Source organism: Dendrobates tinctorius, unplaced genomic scaffold (assembly GCF_039654945.1).
Source record: "Dendrobates tinctorius isolate UK_male_01 unplaced genomic scaffold, ASM3965494v1 ptg000028l, whole genome shotgun sequence".
Lineage (NCBI taxonomy): Eukaryota > Metazoa > Chordata > Amphibia > Anura > Dendrobatidae > Dendrobates > Dendrobates tinctorius.
The window spans coordinates 79,821,577-79,836,789 of NW_027361696.1; the positions used below are offsets into that span (position 1 = coordinate 79,821,577).

Consider the following 15,213-nt stretch of genomic DNA (forward strand, 5'->3'; position numbering starts at 1 on the left):
TGCTTTACATGTCAGGACATAATTTTTATTATGTGGTCATTAGAAGGTCTTAAAGTAAGGGAAATACAGGCGTGATGGGAGCAATTACAGTCACTATTTAGCACACTGAAAGCGGTGGCTGTAAAAATGCCCTGAAACTGACTGAGAGCCACACTGAACTGTCGAGCTGGCTGTCAGTCAGTGCCGGGGAATGCTTACAGTCACCACTCTCAGTGACCGGTGACTCTAATTGCCTGGGCCACAACTGCATCACTGAAAGTCGACAGCTCCTGGATAAAGTTTATTTTCTCTCGGGTGCTGCGCTTTTTGTACTACGGCTGGTCACCTTCATAACGCTAGTAACCTGCACATTAACCCTATATCTGCAGGTTAAGGGCATTATTGACCAGACAGGCTCCCTTTAGGTCCATATTATTAACAGCACATGGCTGCTACTGCCCTGTTAATTCCTATGAAAGCAGCAAAGGTGTACTTAATTTTTCACACATTGCTTTTCCAAGTTGGCCTAGTTTTTGTGAAATAGGTAATGACACAGTGATATTTATCATGAATTGTTGTTTCCCGAGGTTGTATTTAGCTAATTTTAAGACATTCTAAGGACCAAATGCTTTTTTTAAATTTTGTCCTGATATGTAAATCCCTAGAATTCAAAGAGGGTGTACTTAGTCCTTCTCATGATTAAATATACGAGTATATAAGATGTATTACAACCCAGGGAGCAGCTTGTTCCCATGAATACATGTTATCGTATAAAGCTGCTGGAAGTGATGAAAAACTTACCGACAGAAGTTACGACATTATCTGAAAGTTCAATCCTGCAGCAACGTTGTCTTCTCCTTCTCAAGGTATAGGTGATACCGGCTACTGGGGGAGGCATCTCTACCCACACAATTTCCATTTCCTCAGGAAGCTAAAAAGAGGAAACAAATTAATCTGTAAACTCTTCGATCCCAATCTAACAAAGTACCCAACGCTGATCTGTACTGTACATTACTGGTCTCCGTCTATGGGGCAAGTTGTGAGAGCAACAACAGAAATAACAGGATTATAAAATGTCCAAATGTCAACTAGATGGTTTCATTAATAAATGTAGAAATCTGAATGTCAAGCAAAAGTTTGAGAATCTCTGTGTCTATGGCGCTCGTGTAAGGTTTCCACTCATTCAATAGATAAGATGACGACTTTCCTGGGATTTTCAATAGCCAAATTACCAAACAGTGACAAACGTGTTCGGGTGCTCTCCAGAAAGCTAAAGCTGCTTTTCTTCAAAATTATAGAGGGAGGAGGGAGAGGATGGATCTGTCATGTATAACCCAGATACTGATGATAGGATACCTGATTCCTGAAGATGGTTTCATTATACAGCCGGTACAGACGATTCGCTAGCTCTTCTTTATTCTCCTGGAACTTTGTCACGTAGATGGAACTGGGTGATACAATTTCTTCCAGGAAACAACCAGGGATTTTGCACATTGGCATACTGGGAAAAAATAGGAATCATCTATAAATTCACTGGGAACTTTTCTTACGTAGTTCATGGTTTTATATAGAGATATTTATGCACAAAGCAACTCACCTCTCCTGTTTGTCTGGGCTCTCCTCAGTATTAGATGGTTCATTATCCGTATTATCACTAATAATAGTGATGCCGTGATCTGATCTGTGAAATAAATGTAACAAAATATGAGCCCACCGCTAATCACTAATCCCCATAAAGTATCTAGTAATGGAGAAAATGTATGTCTTACCTGGTAGTATTGTCAGAATCCTTATCTGAAGTTTGTACTTTCTGATCTGCGGGAGCAAAAAAATATAAATCTCTTTTTAGAACAGTGTGTGAATGGGCAGCTCTGGCCGGCTGTAAAAAGTTACCGCCGGTCACAGACGTCAGCTGATGAGAGTACTACTCTTATCACCATATGACTGGTCTCGCTAATAGCAGCGAAAGCAGGCAAGGCTGATGAAAGGATTCACCATCCGGTGCCTGTGCAATAAATAAATGATATTTTTTTAAAATGTCATGGGTTCCCCTGTTTTTTTGGTAACCAGTGAAGGTAAAGCTGACAGCTGCGTGGTGAGTGAGTGGACAGATAAGGGCTTATTCCAGAGCTCAGCAAGGTACATGGCCCCAGGATCTTCTCCTATAGAAGTAATCCGGGGATCAGGGATAGCTAGGTCGCCCCAAGCTTTAGAGACAGGGAAGGAGCCCCGAGCCGCGGCATATCAAACTACAGTCATGTGACAGTCAGTGTGAGTGTGAATTGATTTATCTGTGATGTACTATGGTAACAGCAGCATCATTGCAGCATTTTTTTTGTTCGTCACACACTGAAACAAGGAGGCCAGGTGAATACCCCTGTTCTAATTTTCCTACTAAACAAAAATCCTTAAACTCATGTCACACAGTGTTTCTCTTGGATTGTAAGATGGTCGCCACCTATTTTTTCGTAGCCAGATAGATTGAGGTCACTTGGACATTAATAAGGTTGTGATATCATTGACAATCGCTGGGCTGTATTTTCTAGGCAATAAGAGGCTTTGTAGAATTGCGAATCACAGCTAATTAAATTGCAGTCAATACAATTTTGGGGATTAATTCGGGGAAGCTGGAGAATTCTAATTTCAAGTGATTCAGTCATCTCTACAAAGCAGTAGACAGCAGATTCCACAAAACCTTTTCCTATAAAACTACTGGGTAATGCAATGTGGCCCCAATATAGCACTGCAGCCCATAGCAGACATAAGCTGGTTTCTAGAGTAGTGGACAGACCACCCATGGTGACACCACCAGTAATGATGGATGACATATTTTCTAGTAATAGTTACCTGGCTTCAAGACGACAACTTCAGTCAGGTCTGCCTCCTTCTGCTTGCCTCGACATCTCCGGATCCCATACAAGAAACTGTGACACAGAGAAACATCTTCATGTAAACTGGTACAGAAGATAATATTCAGATTCCCACCAGAATATGCCCCTGCCCCACCACAGAGTCCTAATATATCACCCCATAATACAGCCCCAGGACAGGCAGCTACAGATTATATCACAGCCCTGTAGTATTGCCCATCTGCTGTAGTTACTGCATCCCCTGTAGGTCAAACACTCACTTATATAGTTCTAGTAATTTCACATGACTTTATAGACATCATCATCACTGACCCCATTGGGGCTCACAATCTAAATTCCCTATCCTTATGTATTTGGAGGAAACTCATACAAACTCCGGCAGATGTTGTCTTTGGTGAGATTTGAACCCAGAACCCCAGTGGTACAAGGCTGCAGTGCTAACCACTGAGCCACCGTGCTGATGCACAGAATAGTAACTGTCCGTATATATTGCTATCGTGCATTTTGAATACTTAATTTAAAATGTAATTAAAATACTATTTTAATACAATAGGTGATGATCTATTACCATCAGAATACTTTCATCCCTGTGTCAGATACAATTGTGTCTACTTGTAATAGTCATTAATAGCTTAAAGCGTCTGAGCCGACGTCCACAAATGTTGGCAGACTTCATTGTATTGTCTTTACCCTGAGAGGTGGCACCGTGCTGCCATTGTGACTTATATGCCATAGTTCCAGAGACATACTGATAGGGAATTTAGATTGTGAGCCCCATCGGGGACAGTGGTGAGAATGTGTGCAAACTGTAAAGCGCTGTGGAATATGTTAGCACTATATAAAAATAAAGATTACTATTATTATTATTATATGACCTGAACTGTTAATGGAGACTGCAGAGCTCCATCATCCTATTTAGGCTAAGTGCACACGCTGTGGATTGGTCTGCGGATTTGTATCTGCGGAACCACAAGTAAAACCGCAGGTAAGATGACCTGCAGTTTTACCTGCAGATTGGCCTGCAGTTTTCCCCTGCGGTTTATCATCTCTACAATGGAGGAGATGGTAAACCGCAGCAGAATCCGCAGAAAAGAAGTGACATGTCATTTCTTTCTGCGGATTCAAAACCGCAGCTTTTCTGCAGTTAAAAAACCGCAGCATGTGCACAACAGAATGAAAATCACATAGATTTACATGCTACTGTACACTGTCTGCAGAACTGCTGCAGATGTGCAGAGGCCAAAACCACAGCGGAACCGCAGCAAAAACCGCAGCGTGTGCACATAGCCTAACTCATCAGCCGGCATGTGATGAAGCCATGTCCCATTATATGAAAGTGGATATCTGGGACTTAAAAAAGAGGCAAGTAGTTGCTAACCAGTAGTCTCGCCCTGTCAACAAGGCATCACGTGACATCAGCAGAGTCCTGTGACCGCTATGTTCCGGTGGAGAATGGTGCTGGGCACAGCAGGCAGGTGGGCAGCAACGGGTTAGATCTTAGGAACATTTTTAAATAAAACATGGATGTCTCCTTTTTATTCCACAGGGGAAACATACAACTCTTTGCAGATGTTGTCCTTGGTGGGATATGAACCCAGGACCCCAATGCTGCAAGGACACAATGCTAACCACTGAGCCACCATGCTGCCTGTTTATTTGCAAAGAGAATAATGTGATATGTGATAAGCAGAGGAGATGGAAACTCACCAGAAGATCAAGGTTCCGACAAAGGAGGCAACCGTTATCATCAGCCCTATGGGCAGGACATAGCGACGCATGACTAGAGATAAAGAAACAAGATGGCGGTTATTAATTCCTATCAGAGACAGAATATTCTAGAAGACATTGTCAGGATAAGGGGCGCCACATTATATATAGCTGCAGGCAGGACTTGGTATAGGGTGATGGGAGTTGAGCTAGGAGATGAAGGAAATGACTACTCACTGTTATTATCGTCGCTGATTTCCAAGTTCAGTCTGGGAATCGTCCCAGTCCATGGTCTCTGGGAAACCGCTGTCCAGAAGAGAAAGAAGGAAAAGGAAGACATGAAACCCATGATAGCAGCAAGTGACCCCAATACTGTAACCTGAGGGGGATAGAAGACTCCTTATAACTGAACCCTAGAAGCTTACACCGTCCCCGGTGATAACGTCCATTACCTGCTGATATCATTGGAACGTTCTCACCTGAACATGAGCAAATCGCCAAAAAATAGAGAACAATTCTCTACATTTCTATATTGTCCAAAATTACCCCTCTAAAGATTCCGTGCCATAACACATAGAACACTGGTCCCAGGGTTGTGATGTCACACAGCATCAGAATTCTGTAGTCTGGGGGCTGCTGATGTCATCAGAGATGACCTGACTGATGGCGGTGTATGGGAATATAATATGTACAGGGGGATTCTACCTTCATTTACCTTTCTGAAAAGCCATAGAGATATTAACTACATTTTATCATCAGCTGAGAGTAAATGTTCACCCATGGATAACATTCAGGAGCTAAATATGTTCAAGGGGCCTCACTGATTAATATCCTCATATTCCTTTATAACAGCCAGAGCTGAGTTTTCTGATACGGAGCTAACAATCTCCTGCATAGCCATAGAGGTAAATACACAATTCTGTCTGCCACCACTAGAGAATATTGGAACTGCTACAAACATGGATACACTCAACTCAATAGTAGTCAGTATTCAGTGAGCTCCCCCTAGTGGTGGCTTCAGACAGACACATTTTTTCTAAAAGGGAATGATTAAATTATAGAATAATGGCTAATTTCTTTGTACTACAGCACCACTTCTGCCAATGGGCCGTGTCCGGTATTGCACTTCAATGACTTTCAAGTGAATGGTGATAAAATACAATATCATAAATAACTGTTCTATAACCAAAACCCATTAACATATAAAGAAAAATTACAATATTTAATACTCATTTATCAATGTCTCTTACCTTCTGGCGGTTCAGTAGGTCTCGCTTCTGCACAATAGAAAAAAATTGTGAACAGCACTACAACAACTCTTCGCACATCCATCCTCTCCAACATCAAACCCTCAAAAGACTCCAGTGCCCTCCAACGCATACAACACTGAACGCAGCATTGTGATGTCACAGAGTGTCAGAACTGCCAGCTGTGATGATGTCAGCAGCATTGTGATGTCACTGTGATGTCACAGAGCGTCAGAACTGCCATCTGTGATGATGTCATCAGTGATGTACAGTGAAATAGAAAACTTGCCACTCAACTTAGTATGTCATTTCAAAGGATTTTTATTGTTGCAGTCTATATACGTTTCGGTCTAATCTAGACCTTCATCAGTCTGCAGTAGAGTATAAACAAAGAATCAACATACAAGTCCTCATGTAAGACAAAAATCAACATGCAGTTCCTCATACAGACAGAGGAAAATATATAGCATAGCTTAATATACAATATCAATAACCCGTGACATAATTATATATACAACATTAGTGGTAGAATATCAGGGAGTGAGGAAGAGGAACGGGAGGAGGAATTAGGAGACCCACTCGACTGCTAGTCACAGAAGGAAGAGATTATATATGAGTTTTGGAATAACAGGCTCCTAAATAAAAGATTTGTACATATTGAGTGATTGTAATACACCCGATGGGTATATATAAGAGAAAGGGTAGTTACCTCAAGAAGCAGTATAACCAGGTTATACAGGGCTGCTATCAAACTCTCATGTAGTAGATGCAGCTATAATGAAATTAAACTATATAAACAAGCCCGTACATAATGGAGAGCCAATACAAAAAGACAAGTTGTAATATAAAATAATAAGGTGGCTACCTTGATAATATACAATAAACCTTGTAATGGATTACAGTATGAGTGCAAAGAAGGCTGTGTAGAAAAACAAAATAATAATCAGAGCCAAAATGAGATAAATGAAACAAAAAGCAGAACTATATATATAGAAGATAAATGTAAATGTTGCTACCTTGGTATATAAAGTATATAAGGTCCCTGCTGTGAGATTAGGCACCGGAGGTATAATGAAATGCACCTTTCCTCCAGAGGCTGCTCTTGATAAGGAGGAGAGGGCAATTGAGTGGTAATGAATGATTGTAAGAGGCGCTGAATCAAGAAAACTTACCAATGGTGGTCAGGGGTTAAGGTGAATCATAAAGACACGGTGTCCACTACTCGTCTTGTCCACAATAGCTTGAGGAATGTGAAGTTTATATGCCCTGGGGCGGGGACAGTGTAGCGCATCCCAGAAGTCAGGGGGAGCGCTGTCCTGCGCTCCACAGGCAGGAAGGAGCGATGCTGTGCGTTCCATTGACAGGAAGCAGAGTCTGCGTTCCAACAGCAGGAAGAAGTCTTGTTTAGCATTCCACAAGGCAGGAACAGCATTGTGGAACAAATTAAAGAAGAGTGTGATGAAGTGCCATTTTAAACAATATATGTATATAGAATAATGTTGAAGTTTGTAATATATATATATATATATATATTAGGGTGCCAAGGAAATGCAAGGTAAAAGTAGCAAGTTATTTAAGGTCTTACCTCCTAATTTTGTTCCTTTTTGGTCATAGATATTTTATAATTTTCTTTTTTCAAGATTAGTTATTAGAGTTGAGCGAAACGGGTCGAAAAAATTCAAAAGTCGCCGACTTTTGGCAAAGTCGGGTTTCATGAAACGAAACCCGACCCTAGGATGAGGTCGGCCACGAGGTCGGCGACTTACGCGCCAAAGTCGCGTTTCAAAAGTTTGTTTTGCGCTCTTTTTCAGCCAATCAGGATCCACGGACACTGTGGGCAACGTGATGACATAGGCACGGGTCACCACCATCTTTCAGAAGGGCATGCAAGTGATTGGCTTGCTTTGGTGGGCGTCACAGGGGGTATAAAAGGGCGTGCACGCCGACCGCCATCTTACTTCTGCCGATCTTAGTATAGGGAGAGGTTGCTGCTGATTCTGTAGGGAGAGCGTTAGGCAGGGAAGAAGACAAAAAAACTGCTTCTGCTGCTAGCGATTTGGCCTGCACAACACACAAGTCACTGTGTGTGCAGTGCAAGGGGAGGCTATATTGTGGTGTATCAGTGGTGTTGGTTGTTGGGCTGCCTTTTAAGGCTTCCTGACACGCTGGCATTGCTGTTTACCCACTGCTCCGCAAACTGCTTTTTTAAAAGCAATCCAATCTCCCTTATCCTCTCGTCACTTTGGTCACAGGCAGCTGTGCCATCGAGCGTGTCACATAGCGCTCAGATATCAGTGGGCCGCACACAATCCACAAGTGTCCAGTGTCCAAAAGTGTATGCAGAGATTCAAAATCTCCATTATCCTCTCGTCACTTTGGTCACAGGCAGCTGTGCCATCGAGCGTGTCACATAGCGCTCAGATATCAGTGGGCCGCACACAATCCACAAGTGTCCAGTGTCCAAAAGTGTACGCAGAGATTCAAAATCTCCATTATCCTCTCGTCACTTTGGTCACAGGCAGCTGTGCCATCGAGCGTGTCACATAGCGCTCAGATATCAGTGGGCCGCACACAATCCACAAGTGTCCAGTGTCCAAAAGTGTACGCAGAGATTCAAAATCTCCATTATCCTCTCGTCACTTTGGTCACAGGCAGCTGTGCCATCGAGCGTGTCACATAGCGCTCAGATATCAGTGGGCCGCACACAATCCACAAGTGTCCAGTGTCCACAAGTGTACGCAGAGATTCAAAATCTCCATTATCCTCTCGTCACTTTGGTCACAGGCAGCTGTGCCATCGAGCGTGTCACATAGCGCTCAGATATCAGTGGGCCGCACACAATCCACAAGTGTCCAGTGTCCAAAAGTGTACGCAGAGATTCAAAATCTCCATTATCCTCTCGTCACTTTGGTCACAGGCAGCTGTGCCATCGAGCGTGTCACATAGCGCTCAGATATCAGTGGGCCACACACAATCCACAAGTGTCCACTGTCCACAAGTGTACGCAGAGATTCAAAATCTCCATTATCCTCTCGTCACTTTGGTCACAGGCAGCTGTGCCATCGAGCGTGTCACATAGCGCTCAGATATCAGTGGGCCGCACACAATCCACAAGTGTCCAGTGTCCAAAAGTGTACGCAGAGATTCAAAATCTCCATTATCCTCTCGTCACTTTGGTCACAGGCAGCTTTGCCATCGAGCGTGTCACATGGCGCTCAGATATCAGTGGGCCGCACACAATCCACAAGTGTCTACTGTCCACAAGTGTACGCAGAGATTCAAAATCTCCATTATCCTCTCGTCACTTTGGTCACAGGCAGCTGTGCCATCGAGCGTGTCACATAGCGCTCAGATATCAGTGGGCCGCACACAATCCACAAGTGTCCAGTGTCCAAAAGTGTACGCAGAGATTCAAAATCTCCATTATCCTCTCGTCACTTTGGTCACAGGCAGCTGTGCCATCGAGCGTGTCACATAGCGCTCAGATATCAGTGGGCCGCACACAATCCACAAGTGTCCAGTGTCCAAAAGTGTACGCAGAGATTCAAAATCTCCATTATCCTCTCGTCACTTTGGTCACAGGCAGCTGTGCCATCGAGCGTGTCACATAGCGCTCAGATATCAGTGGGCCGCACACAATCCACAAGTGTCCAGTGTCCAAAAGTGTACGCAGAGATTCAAAATCTCCATTATCCTCTCGTCACTTTGGTCACAGGCAGCTGTGCCATCGAGCGTGTCACATAGCGCTCAGATATCAGTGGGCCGCACACAATCCACAAGTGTCCACTGTCCACAAGTGTGTGCAGAAATTCTAAAACTCCCCTGTCCTATAGACACCTTGTACCTTGTTTTACATTACTATATAGTTTGTTGGATTTTGTCTACATTTCTACCAAAAATGAGGAAGGCTGGTGGAAGAGGCCGTGGAATTGAGCGGGGGTTGGCAGCTGGTAATGATGGTGTTGGTGGTGGATCTGATGGTAGTGGCAAGAGCAAAATAGGACCGAATGCAGGAGCTGCTGACCCTGCGTCATCGTCTGGCTACATAAGGACTCAAACGCTTAGTTTTCTAGGAGTTGGCAAACCGCTTTTAAAGGCAGAGCATCAGGAAAAAGTTTTGTCTTACATTGCTGACTCAGCCTCCAGCTCTATCGCCTCCTCTTCTTCAGTTGTAAAAAGTAAAAGCACTGAGTCGTCATTGGAGGCTCATGTTCATGAACCACACCTTTCCTTGTGTCCTTCACCCCAACCAAGATTGAAGGATGACGCAGGCCATACTACTGATTACTCCATGGAGCTGTTTTCACATACCATGCCTGGATTATCAAGTCAAATGGTGAATTACCCAGGCCAAGATGAATCTGACATGGAGTGCACTGATGCACAGCCGCTGATGGATGATTCTGCTGGTACATTCACTCAGAGCACTACATTGTCCTCGCAGTGTACAGAGCCAGATTTTGACCCTGATGAGACTCAGGTGCCCCTTCCCGCACACTATACCACCATACACGGTGACACAGAGAAAGGTGCACATGACATAGAAGAGGAGGTGATGGATGACCCAGTTGTTGACCCAGATTGGCATCCATTGGGGGAAGAGGGTGCTGCTTCCAATAGCTCAGATGAGGAGCATCCACAGCAGACATCGACATCGCAACAGCTGTTATCTGGCAGGCCCGGAGCACTCCAAAGACAGGTTCCAAACATCAAAAGAGTTGCTGGACAGCTTGTCCAGAGGGTCAAAAGATCACAGCGTGCTAGGCCGCAAAATGTCTGCCAAAGTAGGAAGAGTGCAGTGTGGCACTTTTTGAACAAAATCCTCATGATCAGGCCAAGGTTATCTGTAAGAAGTGCGCAAAGACCTTTAGCCGAGGGAAAAATCTGAAAAATTTGAATACCAGTTGCATGCTTAGACATTTAACCAGCATGCACTTGCAAGCGTGGACACAACACCAAACCTCAAGTGCCACATGTGCAACTGATCACAACGAAGGTAGTCAGCAACGCTACATTGTTTCCCCCACTGTAAGGCTAGTTTCACACTTGCTTTTTTTTGCAGCGCGTTTTTCCCGCAAAAAAACGCATTGAAAAAACGCATACATAAGCATACAACTGCTGCGTTTTTTTCAAGCATTTTTATGAGCATGCATGAAAAAAACGCAGCGTTTTTATGCGTTTGTATGCGTTTTTAGTGCGTTTTTACCGCGTTTGCGTTTTTTTCCAACATTTTTAGGTGGCCCCTCACACTACCCAAACCATGACTTTACTAACCCTAACCCTGACCCTAACCCTAACCCTAACCCTGACCCTAACCCTAACCCTAACCCTGACCCTAACCCTTAACCAAATCATACTTAACCCTAACCCAAACCCTAAACCCTAACTAACCCTAACCCTAACCCTAACCCTGACCCTAACCCTAACCCTAACCCTGACCCTAACCCTAACCCTAACCCTAACCCTGACCCTAACCCTAACCCTAACCCTGACCCTAACCCTTAACAAAACCATACTTAACCCTAACCCTGACCCTAACCCTAACCCTAACCCTGACCCTAACCCTTAACAAAACCATACTTAACCCTAATCCTGACCCTAACCCTGACCCTAACCCTAACCCTAACCCTAACCCTGACCCTAACCCTTAACAAAACCATACTTAACCCTAATCCTGACCCTAACCCTGACCCTAATCCTTAACAAAACCATACTTAACCCTAACCCTGACCCTAACCCTAACCCTGACCCTGACCCTAACCCTTAACAAAACCATACTTAACCCTAATCCTGACCCTAACCCTTAACAAAACCATACTTAACCCTAACCCTGACCCTAACCCTAACCCTGACCCCAACCCTAACCCTAACCCTGACCCTAACCCTAACCCTAACCCTGACCCTAACCCTTAACAAAACCATACTTAACCCTAATCCTGACCCTAACCCTGACCCTAACCCTTAACCAAACCATACTTAACCCTAACCCTGAACCAAACCCCAACCCTAACCCTGACCCTGACCATAACCCTAACCCTAAACCCCCTTAACTAACCCCAGCTCTAACCCAAACCCCTAAATTCCATGGTTAAAAAAAAAAAACGCATATGCAAAAAAACGCATACATGAGCATGCCAGTGCGCACATATGCGCATCCATAGGCTATAATGGCCATTTTTAGCGCAAAACGTGCGCATATGTGCACATGCGCTTTTTTGCAGGGCCAAAAAATGCAACATGCTGCGTCTGGAAAATACCAACGCACACCCCAAAAAAACGCAGCGCATGAAAATCGCATACATGCGCTTACCAGCGCGCAGGTATGCGCACCCATGTTAAATATAGGGGAAAAAACGCATGCGCAGGTATGCGTTTTTTTCCAGCGCTAAAAAACGCAAATGTGAAACCAGCCTAAGCCCACCGGTTAGCACAGCAGCAAATGTTGAGGTGTCGTTGCAAGGCCACAGCAGTCAGGGAATCCCACTGTTATATCAACGAAAGACTGATTCTAGGCCATCAGAAAGAACACCAACTCCATCACCATCATCAACCCTCTCTCAGTCCGCCCTGTCCACCGCTACTTCCACCATATGCAGCTCTCAAGTCCAGCTCACCCTCCCAGACACTATGAGTAGGTCAAGAAAGTACTCAGTCTCTCATCCGCGTACACTGGGTTTGAACGCCCACATTGCCAAACTAATCTCGTTTGAGATGATGCCCTTTCGGTTGGTGGAAAGCACAGCTTTCCGCAAACTCATGGCCTATGCAGTACCACGCTATGACCTACCCAGTCGCCACTTCTTCTCTCGCAAAGCCATCCCAGCCCTCCACCATCATGTGAAAGACCGCATTGTCCATGCACTCAAGCAGTCAGTGAGCGGAAAGGTGCACCTCACAACTGATGCATGGTCCAGTCGGCATGGCCAGGGCCGTTACGTGTCCATCACTGCGCACTGGGTTAATGTGGTGGATGCAGGGTCCACAGGGGACAGCGGTGGTGGGACAGTGCTGCCTAGCCCACGGTATAGGAAACAGTTGGCTGTAGGCGTTCGACCCTCCTCCTCCTCCAGAAGCGAAAGCTCGTCCACAGAGCGCAGTCGTACGAGCACTCCATCTGCAGCTGCCACTGTTGCACACGATGTGTCCCCCTATCGAGCAACTAGTGGAAAGCGTCAGCAGGCTGTGTTGCAGATGATGTGTTTGGGCGACAGACACACCGCCGAGGTGCTGGCCGAGTACTTGAAGCGACAAACTGAGTCATGGCTGGGCAGTGTACATCTTGAGGCAGGCAAGGTAGTTAGTGATAACGGCCGTAATTTTGTGGCAGCCATAGCCCTTTCAAAACTCAGCCACATACCTTGCTTGGCTCACACCTTGAACCTGGTGGTGCAGTGCTTCCTTAAAAATTATCCGGAGTTAACAGCCCTGCTCCAGAAGGTGCGAAGACTGTGCGCGCACATCCGCCGGTCGCCTGTACACTCCGTTCGTATGCAGAAGCTGCAGCGATTGCTCCACCTTCCCAACCACCGCCTCATTATCGACATTGCAACAAGGTGGAACTCCACCCTGCACATGGTGGAGCGGCTGTGCGAGCAGAGGCAGGCCATAATGCATTTGTGGGAGGATACACGGCCAGGCACTTTGAGAGCAGACATGGAGTTGACAGGCGTGCAGTGGTCGAAGCTGAAAGACCTTTGTAAAGTCCTTCAGTGTTTTGAGGAATGCACACGGCTGGTAAGCGCAGACGACGCCATCCTAAGCATGAGCATCCCACTTATGCGTCTGCTCATGCAAACTTTGACGCACCTTAAGGAGCAGGCGTCTGCAGCCAATGTTGATGAGGAGGAAGAGGAGGAGGGAATCCTTGATGACATTCAGCCATTGTCTGCTCAGGGACCTCTCCTGGACGAGGTGGAGGAAGAAGAGGAGGAGGAGGAGGAGGAGGATGATGGGGATGATTACTTAGGGGAGGAGGATGCATCTCGTGGGGCAAGTGAAAATGTTGGCGTGGCAAGGTCTGGTACAGGGTTTGTGCGTGACTGGAGGAATGTGGATTTGCCAGAAAGTGCTCCTCCACCCAGCACTCGCAGTGCATCATTGACACCGGGAACATTGGCCCACATGTCAGATTATGCCTTGCGGATCCTAAAAAGGGACCCCCGCATTGCCAAAATGATGAACGATGACGACTACTGGTTGGCCAGCATCCTGGATCCACGCTATAAAGGCAAATTACAAAACATCATGCCACAGGAGAACCTTGACCTAATATTGGCTAATAAACAAGCAACTCTGGTAAATCGGTTGCTTGAGGCATTCCCAGCACACAGCAGCGGTGATGGTTCTTACACGAGCCGTACGGGCCGGGGGCAGCTTGGCAGAGGTGTTCGTGGTGCACACAGCAGAAGTGGCGTTGGAGACAGGGGTTTCATGACAATGTTGTGGACTGATTTTTCAAATACCGCTCACACAACTGGTAATACTGCATCGATGGAAAGTGACAGGAGACAGCAGTTGTCAACTATGGTTACAAACTACTTTTCCTCCCATATCGATGTTCTCCCACACAGGTCATTCCCCTTTGACTATTGGGCCGCTAAACTGGACACCTGGCCTGAATTGGCCCAATATGCCTTACAGGAGCTCGCTTGCCCAGCTGCAAGTGTGCTATCGGAAAGAGTCTTCAGTGCAGCTGGATCAATCCTGACAGAAAAAAGGACCCGTCTGTCAGCCCAAAATGTGGATGATCTAACCTTCATTAAAATGAACCACGCATGGGTTTCCAAGGATTTTGTCCCACCTTCCCCTGATGACACATAGGGTGACAGAAAAATGGCTTGCTTTGGTCCACCTCTTCCTGGTACTTCACCTATTTCGCCTTTTGCATCAGTTGAATGTCCAACATCAACATATGCCACTTTCTAAAACTCCCTAACTGTGCTGCCTCCCCCCCCATGGCCGGGGTCACCACCTAGCGCACGACACCGTGCGAGTGCCGTTGCCCTGGACAGGTGGGTAGGCTGACTTTTGGGCGCGGGCACTGGCACAGGGTCCCTCATAGTGCAATCAAGTGTCTCTGACGGTGGTGGTGCACACCCGCCGTCAGACACACCGCTGTACTATGAGGGGCCCAGTGCCAGTACCGACGCCCACGAGTGGGCCCCCCTTGCTTGGCCAGGGCCCCAGCATTTGCAATCTTTACCTCTCCCTGCTCCTCCGCTGTGTAATCTGGGCCGTCAAATCCATACTGTGCCTGACACCATCTGAGCCTGCCTCCTGAGACATATATTTTGAATGTGTACGCTATCCATACATGTTATCCGTGGATACGGTACCCTTTCTAACCTTTGTGCAATGGCGTGCAATCCATACTGGGCCTAACACCGTCTGAGCCTGCCTCATGCTGTATA

At 45.8% G+C, this 15,213-nt stretch overlaps 1 long non-coding RNA gene across 1 annotated transcript; it reads right to left on the reverse strand.

Moving 5' to 3' along the window:
* Window positions 1-821: 821 nt before the first annotated feature.
* On the reverse strand, window positions 822-1,656 carry LOC141084957 (uncharacterized). Its single transcript, XR_012231185.1, has 3 exons — window positions 1,577-1,656; window positions 1,336-1,480; window positions 822-910 (listed from the first exon to the last, which is right to left on the reverse strand). It is a non-coding gene; the product is annotated as an uncharacterized lncRNA (long non-coding RNA).
* Window positions 1,657-15,213: the final 13,557 nt, after the last annotated feature.